Source organism: Lepidochelys olivacea, assembly GCF_965140295.1.
Source record: "Lepidochelys olivacea isolate rLepOli2 genome assembly, chromosome: 9".
NCBI classification, from domain to species: domain Eukaryota; kingdom Metazoa; phylum Chordata; order Testudines; family Cheloniidae; genus Lepidochelys; species Lepidochelys olivacea.
In genome coordinates, this window is record NC_140419.1 from 60563694 (window position 1) to 60576387 (window position 12694).

The 12694-nt window shown below is 44.5% G+C and overlaps 1 protein-coding gene across 6 annotated transcripts in view; it reads left to right on the forward strand.

The window, feature by feature from the left end:
* MID2 (midline 2) overlaps positions 1 to 12694 on the forward strand; it is a 340574-nt gene that overhangs the window by 266394 nt on the left and 61486 nt on the right. The gene's annotated exons all lie outside the window — the stretch shown is intronic.

Below are 12694 nucleotides of genomic sequence, written 5' to 3' on the forward strand. Positions count from 1 at the left end.
AGCTGTAGGCCTGGGTTTCCTTTTCAACTCTCCCTCCGCCCCCACCCCGCTCTCCTGAACACCTATGATTTGATAAGTGGGTTTGTTGTCTTAATTATTTAAAAATCCAGCAGCTGCCATTGTAAATTCTCAGCAGGATCTGCCCAGCGCTGCTGCTGCTGCAGCCCTTGGCATTGTCAGTGGAACTAAGACTTGACTCCAGGGACACGTCTCCTGCAGTCGCAGCGCCAGTTGCACTGTACTAGTCAGGAGGGTAACACCTGCTGCCTGCCCAGCGTGTGCCCACCACAGGGGCTTTGCTAATGGCCTTGTCACCATTTGAGTTGATGGGCAGTCCAGTATCACAGCCTTGATTCCATGTTATTGTTCGTTTCTCCTTTGTCCCATACATGGTACTTTCCCCAGTTTACTTCCCTCTGCTGAATGTGACCCATGCCTATTCACGTCTGGTCTGTTGGGCTTCCTTGAAGTTGTGCTAAGAATTTCAAGGCTCCATTTTAAAATTAGGGATGTGGTCTGTGCAGAGAGACTGCTCAGACTTCCACCCATCTCTCCCTGGGAGCCCCCACATTGCGATAGCACAGACCTCAGGACTAGAGATGGGCATTGTTTTTCCAGTCAATAGTCAATTTACTGAAAAATGCATTTTTCATGGCACCAAAACTAACTGTGAATTCGGGTTGATTTCGGCTGGGGAAAAAATGGGGAAAAATAATTAGAAAAAATCAAAATGGTTCATTTTGAAACAAAACATTTCAACTTTAGTTTCAAAATTTAATTAATTGGGGGGAAAAGTGATGAAAACACCCCAGAATGGGTTGCAACTCAGGGGTGCATATGGGTGGGTGGCAGGTGTCATGATCAGTACGGCAATATTCTCAAACACAGTCGTCAAAATTGCCCTCTCAAAATTTCATTTGGGCGGGGGGGGGGTTAGGGGGGAGGAGGTGAGAGATCTTGTGCATATAAATATTACCTAAAAGCCAGAGCACAGGAGAGTCCTTCCTCCCAAAATCACCTCCTCCTATGCATTGTTTGCAGTGTCGTCATAACTGAGTTGGTGCGAGGATTTTAGAGTGTCTCATTTCATGACATCAGAGTTACTGTTCTGGATAATAGTGCACTGGAACTGTCCTGGGTGCTGTGTGGCTCAGAACATACGTCTGCCTATGCTGGCTCTAGGCTTGTGTGTTGGAGTTGTATCTGGTGTATTTTTTCCTGTGGTTGAAGGTCAGGGTGCACCTTTCCCATTGGCACTGGGGCCTACTTGATTATTCACCCTGCATAGATCATTAGAACTGATGTGTTTCCAGACAGTTCTGCAGGAGAATGCCATTCAGCCAACATATCACTCTGTTGATTCCCTGATGGGCCTTAGTGATCTTCTGTCCCTTCCTACCAACACAGTGGCCTCTCTCCCACCTGCACTGGTTTATGGTCTAGGACAGAGGAAGTGAGATAGTATGCTAGTGGCACAAGTAGGATGCCATGTTCGGGGGACTGTAGCATAGAGAATACTCAAAGTCTTTGCTGCCTGCAAAGCTGAGGCTAAGACAGGTTCCTCCACATGTACCACCGGGCCGGTGAAGTCCTGAGCAACAGGCACCTTCTGGGAGATGGATAATCAGCAGGCTTGGAAAGATTCAATTTCTGTTGTTAATCACTGGTAAACATTGATTTCAGCTCTCACACAGAAATTGATAAAAAAATGTCCTTTGATGATAATGGAATGGGGAGGTACCAGGGTGAGGACAATGCCAGGGCAGAATGGAATGGGGTGGGGTGGAATCTCTGCTCTGCCCAGCAAGTGCAGCCTCCCCCGCGCCTAGTGCCCACAAGGATCTGGTACCTGGGCTCCTTAGCCACACAGGGAGTCTCTTATAGCCCCACTGTGATTGGCACCTTGGCTATGCAGGGAGCCTCCTGCAGCTCCGCTGTCACCAGACCCTGGTTCCTCATTCACCGGCCAGGAGTGCCAGGGGCACCCTGCCACCCCTGAACCGTTCAGCAACAGAGTAGCCTCCCGTGCAGCGAGGCGCTCATCTGCCACATTGCAGTCCTGCAGGAACCAGACACTTCCTTGGTGAAGTTGGCTATGCAGCCAGACCATGGCACTCAGCAGGAGCAGCAGTGATCATGTGACAAAGGGCTACACAGGCCGCCAAGCAGTGCTGTAGCTGAAGATTAACCGTGCAGGCAAATCATAGTGCTGAACATTTGAACAGCGTCATTTGAAATTAAAAGAAAGTCAAGCAAAGGGAACCCAACTTTTGACAGAAGCTGGATGGGAAGAATGAGAAAAACAAAATAAGAAGCTGCAGATTTCCACATCGTCTGGTACATGCGACCACTTTAAGGTGATTCCTGTCAATGCTGGCTGTGCTTCGAGCTTTTCATTAGCTCTGCTTCACAAACATGCACCGGCAGCATACACTTTGCCATTGTGTCAGCATCTGGAAAACAAGTATCTGCCTGAAGTTTTTGCTCACCACTAAGCTGCAATTAAGGATCTTTTGGGTGATGAGAAATTATCTTTAGTACTTGATGAAACCCCAGAATTTGCTGGACAGCCAGCAGTTAACGTGCTTGCGGCGTTCTGCAGTGACAAAAATAAATCAATAAATACTGTTCTAGTAAAATTGTCTGTTCTTCAGTGCAGCATGGGAGTCATTTCAGTTTGGATTCAAGATGTGTTGTGAGAGTACAGCTAAACGTGGGAAAACTGTGTCCATCAACTGTGACTCTGTGAGGCGCATGTGATGGTTGGTAAAGGACTTGAAAGATCTGTATCCACATTCTGTATTCACATTGCTGCACATTCCATGTGTTCCTCATCTTTTGTATGTAGCCATTGGTCATGCAATCAAAACAATGAGTTCCATTGTGGCAATGAATGTGTGGTACATTTTCCAGTGATCTTTAAACATGCCAACAGGCAAATGTGAGCACTTTTTAAAGTCTGTGCAAGCAGCAACGTGACCCCATTGGGGTGCATGTGTCCCCTTGGGTTGTGCCATTGTGCTGGATTTCTTGGCTCAAGGCAGCAAAATTCTTTCATGCACATTGGGACAGTGTGACAGACTTTTTCATTAAAGAAGTGGATGCAGTCACTTCAAAGAAGACAATAAAGTTATGCCAGATGGAAACCAATGAGAATGTATTACAAGTTATCTTTTTTGTATGTGTGTATTTTGGGGGGAAATCCATGGGGTTCATTTCCACATGGAGATAAATGCATCCTGATACATCAGCTGCTTAACTGCAATTTACAAGTTGCCACTGATGTGGACAATGCCTTAAAAGAAATGGAACTCAAGTCAATGGGCTCCAAAAGGCCATTCTTTTAATCTGCATGCATGCTTTCACATCAGAATTTCAAAGCAAACTGAAGGCAACCATATCCCACAATGTCCCCAATGGCATATTGGATCCTGTGGATTGGGATCTCTTTTGCTAACTCTAAAGTACTTGATACATTTATCAAGGCTAAGATGTCACGCAATGTTAGCAGCCATGGAAATATTCAGCATGTTTTCCCTTAAAAGGCAGAAGAGTGGAGGCATGATTTTGACTTGTACATGGAGCGTGAAGTGCCCTGTGATGACAGCATAACCGCACTTGAATACTGGAAAAGTGAAACCCAGTCATTGCCTGTCATGTCTAGTGTGGCATTATGTGTACTTGCAGTGCCACTCACTTTGGTGTCTGTGGAAAGATCATTGTCCTTTCAGAAAAGTTCAAGACAAATGTTGCATGTTCCTCTACGAAGACAAACTTGGGCCACTCAACATTTTGTTCTACAATAAAGACATATGCTCAAATTCTGAGGGCTTTCAAAATCTGATCGGCTGGTTCTAACAAATAATTATGCATTCCAGTACCTGTAACAAAAAGTCGGAGCTTTCTTAATTTTTATTTATTTATTTTTGCTCGAACCTTGTAGCTGTTGGAACTGAAGACTTTAATAGGCAAAATCCAGCGTTTTAGTGTTTTGAATTAGGCTTGTAATTTGGTTCTTACAAATGAATAGTAAAAACAGGTCTGATTTGTTGATTTAAGAATGTTTACTTTGAAAATTTGGCCTGAAATGTTGACAACATTTTTTTTAACAGTTTATAAAGCTTTAACTTTTTAAATCTTAACATTCTCATTCAGTTATTGTCGCACCCACCCTTATGTCTGGCAACTGTGAAAATTAAAATTGATAAAATTAAAAAGATGCTTAAAACCCATAATTTCACACAGATGAGAAAATTTAAATTGATAAAAATCTTAAAAATCAGTATCGATATAATATTTGTCAATATTATAACTATATATAAAAAATTGACTCCTGTCTGTCCTAATAATCAGTAAATTGGGAATGTCTCCACTCAGGTACCAAGCTGAATTTTCTCACAGTGAGTCTTTGTGGATGCTTTTGACAGGTTGCAGAGTAGCAGCCATGTTAGTCTGTATCCACAAAAAGAAAAGGAGTACTTGTGGCACCTTAGAGACTAACCAATTTATTTGAGCATAAGCTTTCGTGAGCTACAGCTCACTTCATTGGATGCCGATGAAGAGAGCTGTAGCTCACGGAAGCTTATGCTCAAATAAATTTGTTAGTCTCTAAGGTGCCACAAGTCCTCCTTTTCTTTTTGTGGATGCTGTCACTCAGTTCTGGACTGTCCTGTCAGACTCTGGGCTGGCCGGGTAACATCTGAAGGGGTCCAGAACTGAGTCTTGTCTGCTTGCATTCCACTGGGGTTACACACTGTGGTTGTGGAATGCTATGGGAGTTTCAGGTGACACTGCCCCAGGTGGGCCCTTACTCTTCCTGGAAGGTGACAACCTCGGGGGAAGTGCTGGCCCCCTCCTGGTGAGGATTGCTGAGGCCACTCTTCAGCTAGGTAGGGCCAGCTATCCTGAAGAAGGCTATATAGCATGGCGCTGTTGAAGAAGCTATTGTTTGGCATTGACAGTAGGGCTTGGTGAAAATATTCTTTGTAAACTGTTTTTTAAGGAAACATTGAGTTTTGGATTAAATGAAAATTTTCAGAAAAAGAGTCTGCTGTCCATGAAAACCATTGATGTTTTAATGAAAAAATGAAATATTTTGGCCAAAATCAGAAATAGTTTGGCTTTTTAATTTCTGCCAAAAAATTGAAAATATACATGAATACGAGAAAATTTCATTGACACTTTTTGCCAAAAGTGCAGCAAGCCGTTCTCCAACCAGTTCTAGTTGAGGAGGCTGCCATACCTTAGTCCGCCTTCCCCTTGTTAGTACAGGGAGCTGAGAGGGTTGTGCCAGGACAGGTCTAGCTAATATTTCCCTCACCCAACTCAGTCTAGCCTCAGGCCTAGGTATGGCAGGGGCACTGTGGAGTGGCCCCATTCCTGTCTCTTTGACAGGTCCCTGAAGGTTGTTTCGAGTGATGGCTTGTTTAATCCATGGGCTCTCTCAGACGGGATGTTCCTGAGTCCATCCTATCACCCCATCTGGTCACTGTGCATATGAGGCCCTCTGGCCAGCTGGGAGTTTACAGTGCTTCCATTATGCTGATGGCACTCAGTTCGGAGACTCCATCTCATCTGCTGTGGTTGGTGCAAGGAGATGACTTGCTCGTTTTCTGAATGAGGTCAGTGCTGGGATGTAGGCCAGTGGGAAGGGTGAGATGAGATTGAGGGAGCTGTTGGTAGGTTGTGGGAAACAACTGGAAGATATGGCAAGATGATATCTGCACCTGCCACTTGTCCCACAGGTTCACAGTTTGGGTGTCGGGTTAGATCTTCAGGTGCAGGTAGATGCACAGGTGACATCTGCACTCGTCCTGCTGTTTTTATCTGAGCTTGAAAAGGGCGACCTTTTCTTCAGCTGCAAGGACCTTGCTAGCTTGATTCAGGCCTATAGATTCAGTAGTGTTCTCTGTTTGCCAGAAGCTGGGAGTGGATGACAGTGGATGGATCACCGAATAATTGCCCTATTCTGTTCATTCCCTCTGAAGCACCTGGCATTGCCACTGTCAGAAGACAGGACACTGGGATAGATGAACCATTGGTCTGACACAGTATGGCCATTCTTATTTTCTTAAGTGAGGTAACATCTTGGGACCATTCAGAAGTTTAAACTAGGGCTGTCAAGTGATTAAAAAAATTAACCGCAATTAATCGCACTGATAAACAATAATAGAATACCATTTATTTAAATATTTTTGAATGTTTTCTACATTTTCAAATATATTGATTTCAATTACAACACAGAATACAAAGTGTACAGTGCTCACTTTATATTTACTTTTATTACAAATATTTGCATTGTAAAAAACAAAAGAAATAGCATTTTTCAGTTCACCTAATACAATTACTGTAGTGCAATCTCTTTACCATGAAAGTTGACCTTACAAATGTAGACTTTTATATTCAAAAAATAACTGCATTCAAAAATAAAACAGTGTAAAACTTTAGAGCCTACAAGCCCACTCAGTCCTACTTCTTGTTCAGCCAGTCGCTCAAACAAACAAGTTTGTTTACATTACAGGAGACAATGCTGCCTGTTTGTTGTTTATAGTGTCACCTGAAAGTGAGAACAGACGTTCGCATGGCACTGTTGTAGCCGGCATTGCAAGATATTTACATGCCATACATGCTAAAGATTCATATGTCCCTTCATGCCTCAACCACCATTCCAGAGGACATGCATCCATGCTGCTGACTAGTTCTGCTCGATAACAATCTAAAGCAGTGTGGCCTGACCCATGTTCATTTTCATCATCTGAGTCAGATGCCACCAGCAGAAGGTCGATTTTCTTTTTTGATGGTTTGGGTTCTGTAGTTTCTGTGTCAGAGCGTTGCTCTTTTAAGACTTCTGAAAGCATGCTCCATACCTCGTCCCTCTCAAATTTTGGAAGGCACTTCAGATTCTTAAACCTTGGGTCGAGTACTGTAGCTATCTTTGGAAATCTCACATTGGTACCTTTTTTGCGTTTTGTCAAATCTGCAGTGAAAGTGTTCTTAAAACGAACAACATGCTGGGTCATCATCTGAGACTGCTATAACATGAAACATATGGCAGAATGCAGGTAAAACAGACCAGGAGAGATGCAATTATCCCCCAAGGAGTTGAGTTACAAATTTCATTAATGTATTATTTTTTTAAAGAGTGTCATCAGCATGGAAGCATGTCCTCTGGAATGGTGGCCAAAGCACTAAGGGGCATACGAATGTTTAGCATGTCATACGAATGTTTAGCAAATAAATACCATGCAATGCCAGCTACAACAGTGCCATGTGAATGCCTGTTCTCACTTTCTGGTGACATTGTAAATAAGAAGCAGGCAGCATTATCTCCTGTAAATGTAAACAAACCTGTCTGTCTGAGCAATTGGCTGAACAAGCAGTAGGACTGAGTGGACTTGTAGGCTCTAAAGTTTTATATTGTTTTGTTTTTGAGTGCAGTTATGTAACAAAAAAAATCTACATTTGTAAGTTACACTTTCACAATAAAGACATTGCACTACAGCACTTGTATGAGGTGAACTGAAAAATACTGTTTCTTTTGTTTATCATTTTTACAGTGCATATATTTGTAATCAAAAATAATATAAAGTGAGCACTGTACACTTTGTATTCTATGTTGTAATGGAAATCAATATATTTGAAAATGTAGAAAAACATCCACAAATATTTAATAAATTTCAATTGGTATTCTATTGTTTAACAGTGCAATTAAAACTGCAATTAATCACGATTAATTTTTGTACTCACGATTAATTTTTTTGAGTTAATCAGGTGAGTTAACTGTGATTAATAGTCATCCCTAATTTAAACTAGTGTCAACTCTCTCCCCCCTTCTATTCAGCAGCAAGCGCTTACACTTCCAGCTAAGTCAGTGTGCGATGGAGTTCACAATGTACCTTTTCACCAGTATGAAGCTGGTTGTCTGGTTATCCAAGAGCCCCAGCTCTCACCCGGTGGGAATGGGTGGCAGTTGTGGTTGGTAGAGATGCTCAAAGCAAGAGTCTCCTCACTTTAAAACAGAGCGGGCTGGCAGCAGGAGCCTTGATGCAGGAATTCACTTCTGCCTTGATCCAGCACTGCTAGGGTCAGTTGGCCTTTGAGTGCATCTCAGAGTGCATCTGTTTCCTGGGGCATGTGTTGAGAGATGCAGTGTGCCATGTATGAGGGTTTTGTTGCTATTTTGTTTGGGGGGCTGCTGTTCTCAGAGCTGGTTGGTTATATTGTTGGACTGTTTGTTTGTCATAGATACCTGTGAAAGTGCAAGGGCTGCTTGGGGTAGGAGCTGTGAAGTGATCCAAAGTGTTGAGGTGACGTGAAGTGCAGTTTCCATCAGTCGCCTGTCGACGTTGCCATGTGAGCATGGCGGTGGTGTCAGGAAGGGCATTAGTGTGCTGTTTAATTGTAAAGCGCTGACAATGTTGACAGTTTGAAAGAGTGACTCAAGTATTCTCCCTGTCAGCTCCAAAGGCTCTGGCTCTTGTTTCTTGTCAGATTTCCGAAGCATGGACAGGGGTTTCAAACTGACAGGATGCTCCGGGGTGGTGGCTCTGACTCAGGAACTGACAAGTGAAAAGCTCTGGGAGCTACTGTCATGTGGGCTTTGGGGAGTTCAGCAAAATACATGTCTCTCTAGTTAAAATAGAAAAATATAACAAAATAATAGTAGGGCAAGAAAACTCACCTGGGAAGGGGACTAATGCTGCGCAGGAATGGGCGTGTGCTGAGCAAAGTCTAGGTATATTTGCTGTGTACCAGTATGCATGCAGATCTGTGTGTGTGTACCTGTGTATGGTTAGACATATGCTGGTGTGGAAGGGAAATAAGGGGGACTCTGAGAATAGGAGTGTGCAAGTCCACATGCATTGGGTGTATGGGTATGTGTGTGCACATGTGCCTGTGTTTGATGAGGACTGTGGGTGTGCTTAAGGGGGCATGTGCATGTGGGCGCACACACTTGAGTATGTGTAATACATAGAAGTGAGAGAAAATATTAACATCCTTGGTCATATTGTCACAAGCTGAGGTGCAGCCAGAGAGATGCATTGATGAGATCACCGTAGAGCTAAAGGAGAAGCTGTCTCTCCCGTCCCTGCCCTGATACAGAGTTGATTACCTGTTTTATTGAAAATGCATCGATGTGACGCCTTTCCGCTGAGCAGTGCTGCGTGGGAAGCGGATGGGGCATGTCAGCGTGGGGCTGAGCTCTGAGAGATGGGGTTAATTACTGTAGGAGGCCTGTTTTAAACACACATACTACCATTGAGAATACCTTCGGAAATATACTTCCCATCATGTGGGTGTGTGTGCAGGTGTGCATGCTCAGGATCTGCTGTGCTCGGAAACATGACAGGGGTTTTGTCCTGCAGGGCGGTGTAACTCTGTCCCATCAGCAGGATGCAGTGTTGTTGTAGCTATGTTGGTCCCAGGATATTAGAGAGACAAGCTTGGTCAGAGGTGAGGGAGGGTGGGGGGCATTGCCCCCCCCCAAAAAAATTTACAAGCCTCTGGTAGATGTGGAATTTACCCCCCACACACACACACGGCCCCATTGGCCTAACTGGAGTTGCTCCCCCCCGTCCCCCCAATATAGAAGTCAAACTATGCCTATGGGTTAACTAGTGATGCTAAACAATCTGTTCCACTTTGTATTTAGGCATGACATTTCCCAGACCTGAAGAAGAGCTCTGTGTAAGCTCAAAAGCTTGTCTCTCGCTCCAACAGAAGCTGATCCAATAAAGGATGTTACCTCACCTACCTTGTGTCTCCCATTACCAGTGTCCACTAACTTCCTCTGAAGATGGGCTGGATTTTTCAGGTGTAGAAGTATTTTCAGTGTGGTTGACAATACAGTTCCCATTGTATTGACTCTATGCCCTTTCACATCACTTCTTCAGCCTCTGACGTAAGACCCAGGAGTGCCCAGTCAGATCCAAACATATTCTCTGACTCCAGCAAAGCGTCCGGGGAGCAGAGTGATGACAGTGAGAGTTTTAAAAAAATCTTTTTTCTCTCAAGTACATTTTATTCAAGGGTTTCCTGGATCCCCAAGTGGGAGTGCCATGGGGAGGCAGGCTGGCATGGCTGCAGAATGCGGGATAGAGTGCAGATGGGAAAGAGGTGACAGGAGTCCACCTGAGACAGCACCCTGGCATGCAGCTCAGTGTATTTCTGACACCTGGCATTAGCTGGTAGCTGTTGGAGGATAAGTCTCTGTCTCTGGGCTCGTACCCTTCCATAGGCCAGGGCAGCCGCAGTAGAGTGCCCACAGGCTTGTTCCCAGACTACGGGACATTCCAGTACTTCTGTGAATAGTGCGACCCCACCCCCGCTGGTGTGACCTCACACGGTGCATATGAGGTCATGCCTCAAGGGGTGCCGTTCTGAAGAGCACACCACCTTGCCCCCACTGGCGTGACTTTGCATGCACCATGCCGCTGGGGGTGGAGCAGCACATTCATCACATTGGTGTCCCATCTGATACCAGTCAAAATCACATTCGTTTTTGTCTCAGTACTGGGTGGGGGCAGACATTACTAAAGCAGGACAGGCCTGCCTCAGCTGTGGGTTCAAAGAGAAAGTTGTGCCCAAAATGTTTTCTCTAATGAGGAGAAAAATGAAAGCAGCCAAGCACCTGTCCTTGGTTGCTCTGGTGATTTCCAGGCGGTCTCTCTCCTTGACCACTCCTGCTAAGTAAGGCACTGCCATGGGGGCATTTTACCAAAGCAGGATGGCTTGGCAGCGGGGGTGGGACGGGGAGCTTTTCCCACCTAGGTCCGTGGTTCCCATGCAGCTGTGGTTAGCAGTGACTGAAAGTTCTTGCTCCCTGATGGCTGCATCGCCTGTGGCAGCATGTTGCACTCAAGCGTTTGATGGGACAATGCCCACATGTGACAAACTGGGGCACTGAGCAGCAGTCTTATGAACAGCCTTGTCAGAGGCCACGTGTAAGCTAACGCCTTCTCATGCTTTCATAAATATAGGGGGAGAGTAGAAGCCATTATGTATGCAGTAGCATAAAATGCCTGCTTAGCTTCTCCCTCAGTCCGGAGAGGGAACAACAGAAGAGAGCAACAACAAATCCTTCCCCCTCCCAGATTTGAAAGTATCTTCTTTCCTCATTGGTCCTTCTTGTCAGGTACCAACTATGTTATTTGAACTGCTTAACCCCTTACAGGTAAAGCAATCCAGTACAGCTGCCAAGGAGGGATTTTATGCTACTGCATACATAAAGGTTTCTACCCTCCCCCTATATTTATGACACATGCTTAGACAGGTCTCTGAGGTCATGGGAGTGGGGGCACATGGGCTAGGGCAGGGTGAGGAAGGCTGCACCCATACTGTGGATAGCGGACTTCAGTCTGTAGGCTTGTTAGTTCCCCAGAACCAAATGTACAGTAGCTGCAGCCATCTCAGTATCCTGAGACATCCACGTGCTCTTCAAAGGTGGCCTTGAAAAAGTTAGGGACTGGCACACTTTCCTGGCTAGCTGGGCAGCAAAGGGCAAGAGAAGGTTTTCATCAGAAGACAGTTTGAATCTGTCCTTGAGAATAAAGCTGTTTTCATGGAGATTTACCATTCTGGGCATCACGTAGGTGGCTGGTTCCTTGGGTGAGTGCACTTATCACAGCTAGAATTTCTCCACTAAAGAAACATGTGTGTCACCCTGGGGCACTGGAGTGGGTAGAAGAACCATTGCCTCACCCAACACATTGCAGATCTCAACATCATTCCCTAGGAGGCCCTCACCTCAGCACAGTTCTGAGGTGTTTCTGAGAACTTCAACATGACATTTCCCTGAGTATGGACTCTGGGATTTGATCTCATAAGAAAAACTGTTCATTCTGGTTTCATTGCGAACCCCACTGCCGCGAGGTGCCCTCGGTTTTGTCACCATGCTTTGCCGAAGAAAGTCAGAGAGATGATACCAAAGAACCTCCAACATCAGTGCTGTGAATTTTTGGTTTATCAGGTAAAAAGAATGAGGAGTACTTGTGGCACCTTAGAAATTAACAAATTTATTTGGGCATAAGCTTTCATGGGCTAAAACCCACTTCATCGGATGCATGCAGTGGAAAATACAGTAGGAAAATGTATATACACAGAAAACATGAAAAAATGGGTGTTGCCATACCAACTCTAACAAGACTAATCAATGAAGGTGGGCTATTATCAGCAGGAGAAAAAAAACTTTTGTAGTGATAATCAGGATGGCCCATTTCAAACAGTTGACAAGGTGTGAGTAACGGTAGGGGAAAAATTAGCGTGGGGAAATAGTTTTTACTTTGTGTAATGACCCATCCTCTCCCAGTCTTTATTCAAGCCTAATTTAATGGTGTCCAGTTTGCAAATTAATTCCAGTTCTGCAGTTTCTCGTTGGAGTCTGTTTCTGAAGTTTTTTTGTTGAAGAATTGCGACTTTTAGGTCTGTAATTGAGTGACCAGGGTTAAACAGCCAATAAACACGCTTAAGGAATTCCATGCCAAAAAAGCTGAATTGCTGGAAATTGTTTTCCCTGACAGTACTGGATTTCCTCTTATTTGAACTGTGGCTAGGGAACAATATGACTTCCAAAATGCAGCAAAGACTTTGAAGCAGGGAATGGTGACAAGTTAATTGTTATCTTGCCACTTAGAAATGGGCTTCCTGATATCTGAATGGAGCTTGGTGCAGAGTGGGATTGACTGCTTTTGAGATG